A 13,882-nucleotide genomic window follows, 5' to 3' on the forward strand; every position below is an offset into this window, starting at 1 on the left:
AAGCCGCAGCTCAAAACCGCAAACGCTCTTGATGCATCGCGACAGCAGCCGCAACAGCGAAGAGAAGAGTTTTGCAAAACCAGAAAAAGCGACTCCCGGAATGGTACAGCAAAGAAATGGTACAAAAATTAAGCCCAAACTGTCACTGCACGTCATTCGGGGGCGAGTTGGCCTTTTGCTTCGCATTTAAACTTAAGGTTGAAACTGTCATTTTCAATACAGATAAAACAAAGCGCGCGCGCGCTCGCGATCGACTTCAATGATGGCGGCGACGACGAACCTGTGCGCCACTGAGTGCCGGATGTTCGCATTAAGCATGTTCGACTATCTAGAAATTATATTGATTATCGTAAACTTTATGGCGCCATTTCGAACCGAAAGATCTTGTAATTGGTGTGCGTATTTAACGGGGGGATTTCTTTTTGAAGCACCTCCACATGTGAGTGCATGATGGTGGAGACACCTGGTGATTGACATCGCAATTAATAATAATGCCTTTTCGAGCGTTTCGGCATAGAAGATCTAGAAGGCGCTTGTGTTTAAGTTGTTTTGTTTTTTACAAAAATAAGAAGAACAAGAAAACTACCAAAAATTAATCCTAGATCACGATATCTAGGGGTGGACCAATCCACGCAAAGGTTGACGTAATTCAATCCCCCCCATTAGATCACCGCGCGTTCTAATCCGTCAACGCAAACCTGTTGAAAGGCGGTTTGACGAAAGACGTTCTTTACCCACCAAGAAGATAGAGACCAAATAAAAAAAAGACGAATTTTGTTTTGGATCGTGTGTCCACTGACGATGACGATTTAAAAAAAAAGTCTGCTTCAAACAGCTCCAACCACACACACATGCAAGAGAGCCCGGCAAACGACTTGTGGGCGTTCGGATTCTTGCGTCGTTTGAATGTCAACGAGATCGATCGATGGAAGTTCGAACGAATGAGGGAGGGAACAGAACGATTTCTCGTACGGCAGCAGCAGCATTAAGTAGCGAAACCTACCCGTCCACGGCCAAAAGAAAGAAACACTGCTTTAACGACCCTGGTGTGCCTCGAACGCTTCTGGGGCCGCCGAGACGGGCGTGTTAGCTCACTAATGACCGGGTGCATTTGGGGTTTTTATTTCAGTTAGCTGCCCCGAAGACCAACATTAACCGTACCTGGGAGTACAACACTGCCAGCAGGCCGTTTCCTGCAGCGAGCGGGAAGAACCCATGCGCGTTGGCGCCTCTCTTGGCGAAGAGAGGCGCGCATTAAAATGAACACAGCCTTTAAATGTTACAAAAAAAAAACAACTAAAAGTTCGTTTAATGGTACCACCGGCGTTGAGGATCACAAGAAAAAGGTAACCCCACAGTCATCTAATAGGTGGAAGCAGTTTTTTGTATGTAACCCTTCTGGGGTGTGCTTTTTGCGGCTGTTGGTCTGTCACTGTACAGTTAACTCCTTTTCTCAACAAACGAGATAATGTTTGGCGCAATAGCAAAGCGTGGTTCCAATCTCTTTGCAATTGGGCGTCAGCAATGTCCATGTCCGTATGTCCAACACTTCGTTAATAATGTGGTTAATAAGCAGAAGAAGCAAATCCCACCGCGTAACACATTCGAAGCAGGCAAAACATCTGACAACCCTTCTGATTCGCGCGAAAACCTGCTTCACCCGCGTATAACCAGTTCGGCATTTGTGGTTTAATTAATGCAAATTTCGCATGCTTCAGCTAGACGCATTTATTTATTTGCTTCGAGAAAAGGTTTATTTATTTTTTGTCACACATTTTTTCCTCGTTAAATTTTCTGCCCAGACGGTCGATGCAGAAACAGGTTCTGAAATTTGTGCCTTGATTGGTGCGCTTTCGAGCCTGCTGGCGAGATTTAAGTGTGAATTCGTGATACAATCACGCAAATCACGATGCAGTGTGCTGCAATGTTTAATTAGAACCGAAAAATCCCCAAATTGAATGACTGCCAACGGAAATAATAATAATTACCATCAATTTGACTCTCTTTAAACGGGTTTGTTCAATAACAATTTGCAATCAAGATAACACATCCAATTGTCTTTTTTAAACGGGGTAAACATAATCATAATTTAAACGTGGATCCTCGAAAACAAAAAAAAAACGTTTCCCTCCAGTAGTTAATCCCGCTCATAAACGCCTGAATGTTTCAATTTAATGCCAAGTAAGCTCCGTTCAAGGCGAACCACTAGGGCAAAATTGTGGTTTGTCGCTCGTTACGCCATGTTAACGGGGACGGTCGTTGACATCTTTGGCTCGCTTAATGCCCGTCCTCCTCCCGGTGGTTTGGCCCCTGCAGGCAAACATTGTTTATGCATTCATGATCAGGCAAGCGCTGCCCACGGGCTGTACCATGTATCCCTGGGTGGGAAGATTTGTGGCTTAACAAATTGGCAATGAAACAGTGTTGTGCTGGTTTTGGCTTGTTGCTGCTCAAGGAATATTATTTTGTGTTATTTGAAGGAAACTCGTCGTTTGAAGATTGTGGGTTTTGCTTTCTTATGTTATGATATTTCAAACCATTTTCAAATTCAAACCAGCAATATCTGATAAAAGCGTACTCGCTAAAAGCGCATTTTTGCTTGTAGTTTCTCGAAATGTTTGATTTTTTTATCTGTAATTTTAAAAAAAAGGACATATATTTTGTCTTATATGCGTAAAGTAAATAAATTTTTACGTGAGAATGTGAATCACTCTGTTTACCCACAGATTGATTGCATTACAGTTTCTATATACGTCTGCAAAGCTCAAAAATAGTATTTGTGGTAATTCCGTTTTTGGGTAAATATCCTAAAATACTTTTCCAACTGGTACATTTAGCCTTTTCATTGTTTGTACGATCACAGGGCCTGGGAAAAGAATTCCTGTGAATAGTTTCTAAAAGAACATACAAAAATTGATGCACATTTTGTTGCAAAGAAATGGCTGTAAAAGATGGTTCTTTTTAGGGTTAAGCACTTACTTAAATTGCTCTAATAATATGAGATTGAAGCCTGATAAAGTGCCAGCTAGTTTCATCAGTATTACACGTGCTTTATTGCTATTTTGCTCAGAAAACGCAAAATTCTATTTAGGGTAAAGCGGAGCAAAATGGGCACCTTCTATTGAAGCATTATTTCACTACAAAGATACATTCCAATGCTCAAAATGTATTCATTGGAGTGTTCTATGAACACCATGTACGTTTTATAACCCATTAATAACAAATAATCAAGAAAAACGCAAAATAAGATTAAGTAGCATCCCAAATAGCCAGAATTGCTTAAGCAGCTCATTTTGGCACGCTAAAGATCGCTGCTCTAATTCGCCTTTTGCAGTAGATAAACAGCATCAAAGTTCCAGGCGGTCCTTCTAAATAGCGCCTAAGCAGCTTCTTTAAGCTACGGTGCTGGGGATTATTTTTCTTTGTGTTTTATTTTCAAGCAAGCGTCATCGATGAAATAAACAACAGGATTTGTTTTGTTTGTGTACATGTGTATATTTTTAAACCCTTAATATTCATAAATTACACGAAACGTATCACAATTTACTGTACAATCACAATCACTTCCTTCAAAATCCCTTCTTCAAAGAACTAATCTAACTTGTACAGCAGCAATGAGATGATTGGCGGCGTCTGTCTTTGACACTTTGACAAGACCCACTTTGTACCGATGTCATGCATTAAAAAGCTATGAAGTTCCACCAAGTTCGGTACACGTTCTTAACAAGCCTTAAAGTTCCATCATGAACCCTACACATAGTGTTAATCAGCCGCAAAGTTCCAAAGAGTACCATGTGCCTGTTAAAAAGCTCCAGAGTTCCGCAAAGTGCCGTCTATCTCTTAATCAGCCACAAAGTACGACATTGGATCAATTTTTCGTTAAACAGCCCTTAATCAGCTATAAAGTACGAGCTGGCTATTTGGGTATTGATGTAATTTTTGCCACTTAGGAAATAAGCTTAAACCCAAGGTCTGTTGATATACCAGGCCACATATTAGCCCGTTTGACAGCTACCATCTTGGACACTGATTTTGACAGCATGAAATCCACTTGTATATGTATTGGTGATTTTGTTTACGCTTCGATTTTTCAAAACGGATGGAACGGATGGTGGTTGATACTTTATTCAAGTTATTATTATTGCACATTCACAAATATTGCAGCCAAATTACCCTACACACAGCTTCTCTCGGTATCACGAGTTCGGGTATGATGCCGTCCTTTCACCACAGTTCCAGCATCCGGCAGTTTTTACCATATATTAGGCCTCCTTCATCCCGAGCAAGCGCAGGCAATATCGAACGCCATGGCAGCACCGTACCTCTCGTGCGGATTGTACGACTTAACCAGCAACGAAACCACCCATGGACAATATTCCGGCGAGCGTAACAGAATAAGCTCCATGGGACTGAGGACGGTGCGCTGAACAGCATCATTCACGTGGCTGACTATCGTGTAAAGCAGCTTGCGGGTGGCATGGTTGTGGCCTATTCCACAGTACGCCATCGCATCCAGTTTGCGTGATAATAACACATTTACGACGGCAGCGGTGGGCAGCGTGATAAGTATTGATATGAGCCTGCTAAACCACAAACAAACAAAAATCTCATCAGGTTTAGAAAATATACATTTCTTATCATGTTTAGTATCTGTTTTACCACTTCCAACAAATCTATCATTGCACACATACAACCACAGCCCTCGTATTGACACACGGACTTCCTAACGTCAGTTTCCTTAGCTGATTCTTCTTGGGCTTAGCTGTGAAAATGGGGTTAATATGTGACCTGGTATATCAACAGACCTTGGCTTAAACCATTGTCACAGGGATGCTAGGAAGTTTTACATGGAATATTTTAAAAGATATGATATTTTTATGCAATTTGTCTGAAGAAGGCAATTGACTACGTATTTTTACTAATTATTTACTAAATCATTTTTTTCATTATTATAACTATATATTTACTAATATAACAAAAAATACAAAAATGATTCACGTGGGGCAAAATGGGCAGTTACGCTTGGGGTAAAATGGGTAGATGATTTTGACATATGGCGCTTGGTGAGGCTATAGTGTTGTATTTGTCCCCACAATAATGGTAACAGGCACAGCTTCAAAAGATTCGATTTTGTAAATTGAAACGTGTAAAAACTGTTTTAATTTTGATAACATATTTTTAAAGAATTTTAAGAGAATACATTTCACGACAACGTGTGCAAAAGCATAGACCATTACCTAAGCGCAGTTGTTGTGGCCCATATTGTCCCAGTGTTTTGACGTTTCACGTTTTGTTTACATATGTCCATTTTGCCCCAGGGCTATGCCCATTTTGCCCCGCGTGTCAAAATAGCTTCTCGTAAAACATCATATTTTTTTCACTTTTTAATGTGTTTGAGTTATTTTCGGACTATGTGACAATTTTAATCCTTAGATAAATGGAAGCATGTAATGATGTAAGAATAATTTGTGTTTTGTGGCATTTGCAAAGGAATATTCAGTAAACTGATTAACATGCCCATTTAGCCTCGCTTTCCCTACGCGGATGTCTATAACCAAGTTAGAAGGGTAATGCATTGAGTGTGCTGAGTGTGAGTGTAAATAGAAATAGAACAAAAAGGACCAGTTCCAACAAAAAAACGGGCTATGTAAAACCCTGCAAGCATAAATACCTGGTAAACAAGCATCTGCCGGAAGGTACACAATTGCTCGCATTTGAAGACGGCCTATTCTCTCACGACACACTGTTGAACCCCTTTTTTAATCAGTTGTTCTCGTTAAGATGCAATTAGAGGTAGCTACATTTTTTCCAATAGCGCTCGGAAATATGAAGCTTCATGCATGATATGATTGATTATTTAAATGCACATAATATTAGATTACATTTGATTACATTATTTCCTTTAAAATCAAATTATACCTATGATCTTTGTTGGTGTAAAACAAAATATAATAAAACTGGTAATTCTGTAAAGATGCAAACAAAGCAATTCATAGAAAAAAAAAAATGAAAATTTAATTGAATAGGAGAAAATTTAAAAATAAAAAAATATTTAAAAATAATTTAACTTTACCGTAGATTATCTTCATTTATTCTAAAATTAAAATATTTTTAACTTGATGGATAAAACTTTTAACTTAGGCTTGTTTTATGGTGAATATAACAAAAAACTCACATCTGCATTTTCACGCTACCTCTAACCACTGCTTAAGCCGGGCCACACGAATTGTTTCGAAAGAATTCGCTCGTTTACCTACTGGCAGGTTCACATAATGCCCTGAAAACACCCCTTTTAGCGAGCCAAATCTTGCAGATCATTTCAATTCCTAAAGCCTGTACAGGTAGGGAAACAGTCTACCCCGTAGAACAAGGATCAAGCTCGCTGTACCCTTTTGAACGTTCTTTCTCATATAACGAGCGGCATCGTCGGATTACAACTCAGTTTGCTGTTGTTCGGTGTACGGGAATAAGCGTATTGTTGGCAACATCCATAAATAGAAATCTCATATTAAAAAGCTCGTAAAAGGAAGGACTCAACCCTTCTCAACGTTCAATCTCAAATAGCAGCAGCATATTCAGGACACAATTCAGATTGCTGTTGTTTGCCGCAAAACACGCAAACAAGCGGAAAGTCGTAAATCAAAATCGTTCGACATATATGATACGCTGCTAGTCCAAACAAGATCCGCAGGAGACGTGTGAATCGTGAGTTTGTGGTGCTGTGAAGTGCTGGGCTAACACAATTTCTAAAACAAGTTTTGTGTTTCCTCGCCAAGTGCAAGTTTGAATAGTGAAACATGACGAATATCGAAGGTATCAAGCGCAAAAGAGTTAAAATACCAATTCAACTGAAGCAACAAATCATCGAAAACCGGGAGAAAGGTGTAAAAGTGTCAAAACTGGCGCAGATGTACAACCGCTCAACGTCGACTATATGCAGTATTCTGAAAGAAAAAAATATGCTGAAAACTCTAACCGCTTCGAAGGGATTGTCGCGCCGATCTGAGAAGCGTGCGGACGTGTTGAACGAAGTAGAACGGTTGCTTCTTATTTGGATCAATCAACAGCGTTCGAAAACGGGGCATCTTACGCAAAACGTAATTTGTGAGGAAGCGAAACGGATTTACAAAGACATCTTGGAACGTACACCGTCCACAGCAGCGCGTCCCAAGTCAGTGTTTAAAGCAAGCAATGGTTGGTTCCAGAGATTTAAGCAAAGAACCGAAATAGACAGCATCATTCGGCGACCTAAACTCGGCCGCCCCTCCAAGCACAAAGTAGCGAACACTGTCCATCAACAAAAGGCCAGCAAGCAGCGAAAACGAAAAACCAAAATACCTCTAGCATCGCAGCAGCTACCCAACAGTGCCAATTTCATTCAGGGAGATGCTAGGAGTGGCTGTGAGCAAAACTTTCACACAACATCCCCAAGGACTAAGCCGGGACCAGGACTAAGACGAGCGCCAGAACCTGATACCAGTGACAGTGATGAACCATCAATGGAAAATATGGAAGATTCACGGTCCGTACTAAAGGAAGTGATACAGAACACTATAGAAGAGATAAAAGAGAACCTTTCTAGTGCAGAAGAATCCTCAACTCCGCCATCAAACGTTGACATCCGAGAGGTATTGAAAGCATGGAACATGGTTTCCTCGTTCGTTAGTGAACACCATCCATACGAATCGGTGGCAGAGCAGGTGAATGATATCTACGAATCAGTTGCTATTGCTTATTTTCGGCAAGAACTTGCACAACGGCGGAAACCAACGACCATTGATAATTTTGTAAAGAAAATAAATTAAATACACGAAGCGTGAAATAATAAACTGGATAGTTCGTTTTTTTTATTATTATTTTTAACGGCATTTATTATACGGTATTTGAAACTAGGAGGATATGAAGTGTTCATACTATTTTAACTATATTTCAAATGCTCTCTTTTCTACGTTTAGTACGATTTAGAGGTAGCGTTGGAGTAAAAATGGTGTCTTTGTAATGTTTACTTAGTTTTATATATGAATTAAAGAAAATTAAGTATATTTAACGAATTTAACTTAAATAAATATGCCCATTTTCTACAGTAGGTTTCGTGTTATTGGTGGTTAATGATATTAACCAGCTTTTATGTATGGAGTTTGACACTTGGCGGCTAAAATTATGTCAACAATGACAATAAAACGTCAGATTTCCTGCTGTTATCATTTCAACCTAAAAAAATGTAAACAAATTCGGATTCGTCGCAGGCCTGATCCCGTCAACTGATGATTGATTGTTTAATTATAGTTTTTTTTTTGTTAAAGCATAAATATTTTGTCAAGAAAGGGTTAAAACTGTTTGAGTCAATGTTTTTAAAATTTATTAAAAATAGTATATCCGTTTATAACCGGACAGAACCAAACCAAAACAGAAAAGAAGTACAAAGCACAGACAAAACTAAAACAAAAAATATAGGATTTTAAAATGGATCTTTGTTTGCATCCAAATGGTGCTTTGTATCCAATATGGCGAAATTTAAGTGTGAAATGGATAAAACCTGAATGATGAATTGTTCCACTGACAGGAAAAATAAAATAAATTAAATGTCCAAACGGATAAATATAACCACCAATCTGAACCACCCCCCATACATGAATAACCTAATAGAAAACATATCGATCGAGTTCATTGATCTTGATCTGCATACAATTTTGACAGATCGACATGTTCTCTGCTGACAGTTTGACTTCAAAATAAGGAAATCGTTGCTACAATTTTCGGTCAGGTGGGGTGTCCATCCGCCAATAGTTTGATCTACATGTTTTAAATTAAATAATTCCTTTTAACGATCATTCTTCGGTCGTACCTTACATCCTTTCAAATAAAAGGACCATGCAAACTCTGTCTGCAACCCCACGCCGAATCGTTTCGCGTGCGAGAGTTTCTCACCATAAAACCAGTAGGAATCCAGTACAAACAAAACAATCCCCCAACCGGTACCGTACGAAGGCACGTACTCTTCCCGGCACCGCAGCAATTACTGGCGTGTGAAGAGTTGTCAACGATAAGTTAATTAACATTCAACCATGAAGCCTTCAACCGATTGCTGCACCCGAACTCTTCTATATCAAGTGCACAGGCAGGAGGCGGGTGACAAGAATTTACTAAGAACGGATCGCTCTAAGCTCCACCGCACTGTATCTCTGTGCGTACCACCTTTCTTTCCCTCGGTGGAAACGGCGAAGAAATGGCGACACGAAGGAGCCCACGGGCTGGTGGAAGGAAAAGCACACAAGAATCGCAATCACGTGAGCGGTATTTTAAATTTTAATCAACTGCATCGACCACGGCCACAATTTACGATGGTCGTGCTAAAATTTATGTGTACCAGAGAAAAAGGCCAAACAACATTTGCTCCGTACAGCATTGGACCAGCCCGGCGGGTTTGCAGTACCGACGAGAAGATGGCGATGCGCGTTGCACTTCGTCCCAGTTTTGCCGGCAGGGAGTGGAGAAAACATTTTTATTTTCCAATCGTAGAGTGCTAAGAGTGCGTTAGTCACGCACATGGTCGAGCTGTTTACCCCGGTTTGACAAACACTGCACCGGCACGGAAACTGAACCGGTGGTGTGTGTGTAGGACGATGAGGGTGGTGTGTGCGTTTAAAGCTTTATTATTCGTTTACTTTTACGATCAATAAACCGGGAAGATTAAATTTGTTATTTGTTATTTATTTATTAAAATTCAACGGACCGCAAGTGGCCCACTTGAAGCGAATTCATTTACATTCATTCATTATAACATAGTCACATTACGGTCATTCATTTGTCACGCTTAGTCTTAAGTAACATAATTAACATGTAAAAGGTCGCACGACACGAATACAATTCAGCAATGCGGTGCGCGACATGTCAGGTTGATGACGATCACAAATGACATTAAACTCACGGCACATACGAATAAACGGATCAGAGGAGCCAAAGCGAGTGCGGCGTTCCTCCACGTCAAGTAGCGATCTAGCTCGGAGCGATCTCGGCGGGACATACATGTTGAGCCTCGAAAGAAGCGCGGGCGAGTCGATCCGATTGTCAAGAAGTCCCGCGACAAACAGCCTCTGAGCGTTGCAGTTCCGCTGCTTCAGCGTCTCGATGCCAAGCAACGCACAGCGTCCCTCATAGTCAAGTTGGACACTCCAGGAGCGCAAAGCGAACCGCGTGAATTTGCGCTGGATCGACTCTAAACGAGCTAGGGGACGAGCAGCTGTAGGCCACCATACTACAGAAGCGTATTCTAACACTGGTCGCACCAAAGCACAGTATAGCGTCTTGATGCAAATCGGGTCAGTGATGTCTCGTGCTATTATTTTTAGTAAGCCGATCAATTGGTTACCCTTAGTGACGACGTGCTCTAGCTGGTCGTGGAAGCTCAACTTTTCGTCAAGGAGCACTCCTAGATCCGTGACACAGCTTTTGCGACCAATGGTAGATCCATTTAACGCATAGTCATACACTAAGGGGCACCGCTTTCTCGCAAACGTAACGACAACACACTTCTCGACGCACAATTCAAGACCATTCACAGAGCACCATGACTGGAAGGCACTTAGAGTGGCTTGAAGGCGGAGTTGGTCTGACCGGTCGCGGATAGGCAGGAACAGCTTCGCGTCGTCTGCATACAGTAGGTGGCCGTCAGGAGGGAGCAACCGTGTTACGTCATTCAGGAAAATGACAAACAGCAGCGGTCCAAGATTACTCCCCTGCGGCACCCCAGAAGAAGCATCGATACGGCGCGACGTATGGGGTCCCATCTTCACGCAGTATGTGCGACCAGTAAGATAGGAGCGCATCCAGGCCAGCAGCTGCACAGGCAGACCAAGCGTTTCGAGCTTTGCGAGCAGCAAGGCGTGCGGAACGCTATCGAAGGCAGCCTTGATGTCCGTGTAGACTGCGTCGATCTGCGAGCCGGCATCGATGGTCCTGTGGCAGAGGCTAACGAACTCAACCAGGTTGGTGGTGGTTGAACGCTGAGGGACAAATCCATGTTGAGCTGTGCTAATGTAGTTCGAGGCAGCTGCGAGGAGAGGTTCGTACACCAGGAGCTCGAAGACCTTAGCGCAGGCACAAAGCGATGTAATGCCACGGTAATTACATGCATTTGATTTGTCCCCCTTTTTGTGCACTGGAACAAGCCACGAAGTTTTCCAGCAGGCAGGATAGATGCCCGAACGCAGCGAGTCGCGAAAAATCGAGGCCAGGATAGGCGCGATGGTGGTGCCACAACGCTTAATGGTGGAAGCCGGGATCCCGTCAGGCCCAGGAGCAAACGAAGATTTCAGCCTGTCAATCGCTTTCGAGACTGAATACTCATCGATGATCGGCAAGTTTGGGGCCATAGCATCCACCGGTACGTTTGATAATGCGTCGGCTATCTGCCTCTCATCAGTTACAGCTGGAAGGAAGGTGGCGGCAAAGCGCGAGGCAAAAATATCACATACAGCAGACGGATTGTTGCCGTTGCGCCCGTTTTAATTAATTAAATTAAATTAATTAGATTTAAGATTAAATTAATTTGTCTTTTTCGCCGATTGCGTTTAAAGATAAATTGTTTGTGAAATTGTAAACAAATCGGTACGCAATCGGAGAGGTGCTAATTCCTGCATGCTTGGTACAGTGAGTAAGGTGCATTGTCCATTAGACTTTGAATTTCTTAAAGAAATTTACCTGTAGAGAGTTTGCTATATATCAATCGTTCAAATTGAATGCAAATGTATTGAATTTTAATAAAGGTTAAGATCTGCAGGCACTATCTTAATCTTATCTCCTTTTACTCTATCCATAAATCCGCCTCCTCATACAACTTCTAGTGTATTTTTTGCTCTTTGTTAAGTTTACATTAAATATGTCAAGTCAAAAATCATGCTAGCATATTACTTTCATAAAAAGAGCGTTAATTCTTGCAAGGAAAATGAAACACTATCATTCAACAACAGAGTGCAAACAAATTTGCTGAAACGCTGAAAATTGATTGCACGAAACTAAACGCGCCAATGTTAATTGAACATTGGCCCGGCCAAATGTTAATTGAACGTTGCGAAATGGAATGCGCAACGCCAAAACAAAAGCGCTCAACTCCCCCCGGGGCGAACAACTTCATTCCGCAATCGGGGCCCGCAACACAGAGAGCCACTTCAGGGCATTAAATTGGGACCAAACCGGCCCAATCGCCTGACATTGACCGCGCTCCATATATGGCGCAGCGTTTCAGGCAGAATTTACATACAATCCCCTTTGCCCCGCAGTAGGAAGGATCGCGCAGAAGAGTTGTTAAACAGCGCAGACGCACACACACACCGCAAGCAATAGGAGAGAGGAAAAAAAACACACACACATAGCGGAATTTGGGGCAAGTGTGCCATACGGGGCAAGAGTGCCACCAAGCATTTTTCCTTGAAAACTTTAGTTTAATGATCAATTTTGTATACAGTTGGTTGCTTTCCAATGACTGGGTATACTGAGCCAAATTTCATATAGATCAATCGATATTTCCCATTGTTTTGAACTGATTTATGTTGAGTTTCAAAATTGAGCAGAATATTATATTTTTTAATCCAATCAAATAAGCTCTCAAAAATCATGCGAACAATTAACCGAGAAAATATTTACACCACCGTATAGCTGAGAAAACGTGAAATTTTTTGTGGGGTTAGTTGAAAAAAACTTTCTTTTTGTCACTGAAAAATTCAATTTCAAAAAAGATACAACTTTTGGGGCAAGTGTGCCATCTCTGTTTGGGGCAAGTGTGCCACCATCTTTCAGACAGCGCGAGCTGTCAAAAATGTAAACATTGTTGTAGCGTGCTGCAGAATGGTGCGCTATTGTGAGCGGATTCCACGCCAGAAAAACAGAACAGTAAAAAAACCATATTGTGGTACAGTTGGTGGTCAAAAAGGGTTCATTGGTGACTAAATACATGTAGGAATACATACACTAGTGGTACAAACGTAATAATTTCCTATTATCTAAGAAATACGGTTATTTTAACCAGGTGGCCGTCTTGCCCCATACAAGTGGCACTCTTGCCCCATAGCCCAAAAAACAACGTCTTTTTGGACCCTTTTTAAAACGCTTCAAAAACTGTTTTATTTGCACTTTTTTCAAGCGAAACTCATTTATAAGTGAGGAAATAGATGTAAAATGGTTATGAGATTTAAATCGGATTTTGAAAAACACGTTTTAGTGAGTTTTAACTTGAAATGCTTAAGGTGGCACACTTGCCCCAAGTTGCGCTGCAAACTCTAACAGCCGCACTCTACGTTAAGGCTCAGATATCTGCAGATAAGTTCCGCGTTTTCCTCCATCCAACCATCTACTCTACCCTCCTACCTCACCGTGATGGTATTCTCCTTTTTCAGCACTTTTCCATCGCCTCCCCCCGCGCGCTCATTACACCTTTTAATTTTTGCTACATTCCGGGCCCTAGCCGTTGCCAGTTGCGCGCACAGATGTTGCGTTCAATTAATCTCTGCCTCTGGCCACGGTTTCGGCGGCCTCCGTAACGCACTTTAATGTACGCACGAACGCGCTTGCTTTGCGCTACCGACGCATTGCGCCAGCGGATCGCGCCTTTAAACGCCATCGTTAACGCGCAAGCGCGTGTGTGTGTGTGATCGTGTGTTTGATGCTGTCCATTGCCTAGCTTCTTCAGCGCTAGACCTTGAATCTGCGAGCAAGCGAGCGAGCTGGGGGTTTTCTTCCTGCCAGCTTTCAAGCTAGCCAGCAGCGTCCATGGTCAAGGCGACTATAACCAACCCTCCCCCCCCCCCATTCCACCTTCCTTCCCCACTCCCAGGATAGGCGATGTGCGCGTTTGGCGCGCACGTTTTATTCGTGGTCCTAGAACGCG

Source organism: Anopheles coluzzii, chromosome 2 (genome assembly GCF_943734685.1).
Source record: "Anopheles coluzzii chromosome 2, AcolN3, whole genome shotgun sequence".
Classification (NCBI taxonomy): Eukaryota; Metazoa; Arthropoda; class Insecta; order Diptera; family Culicidae; genus Anopheles; species Anopheles coluzzii.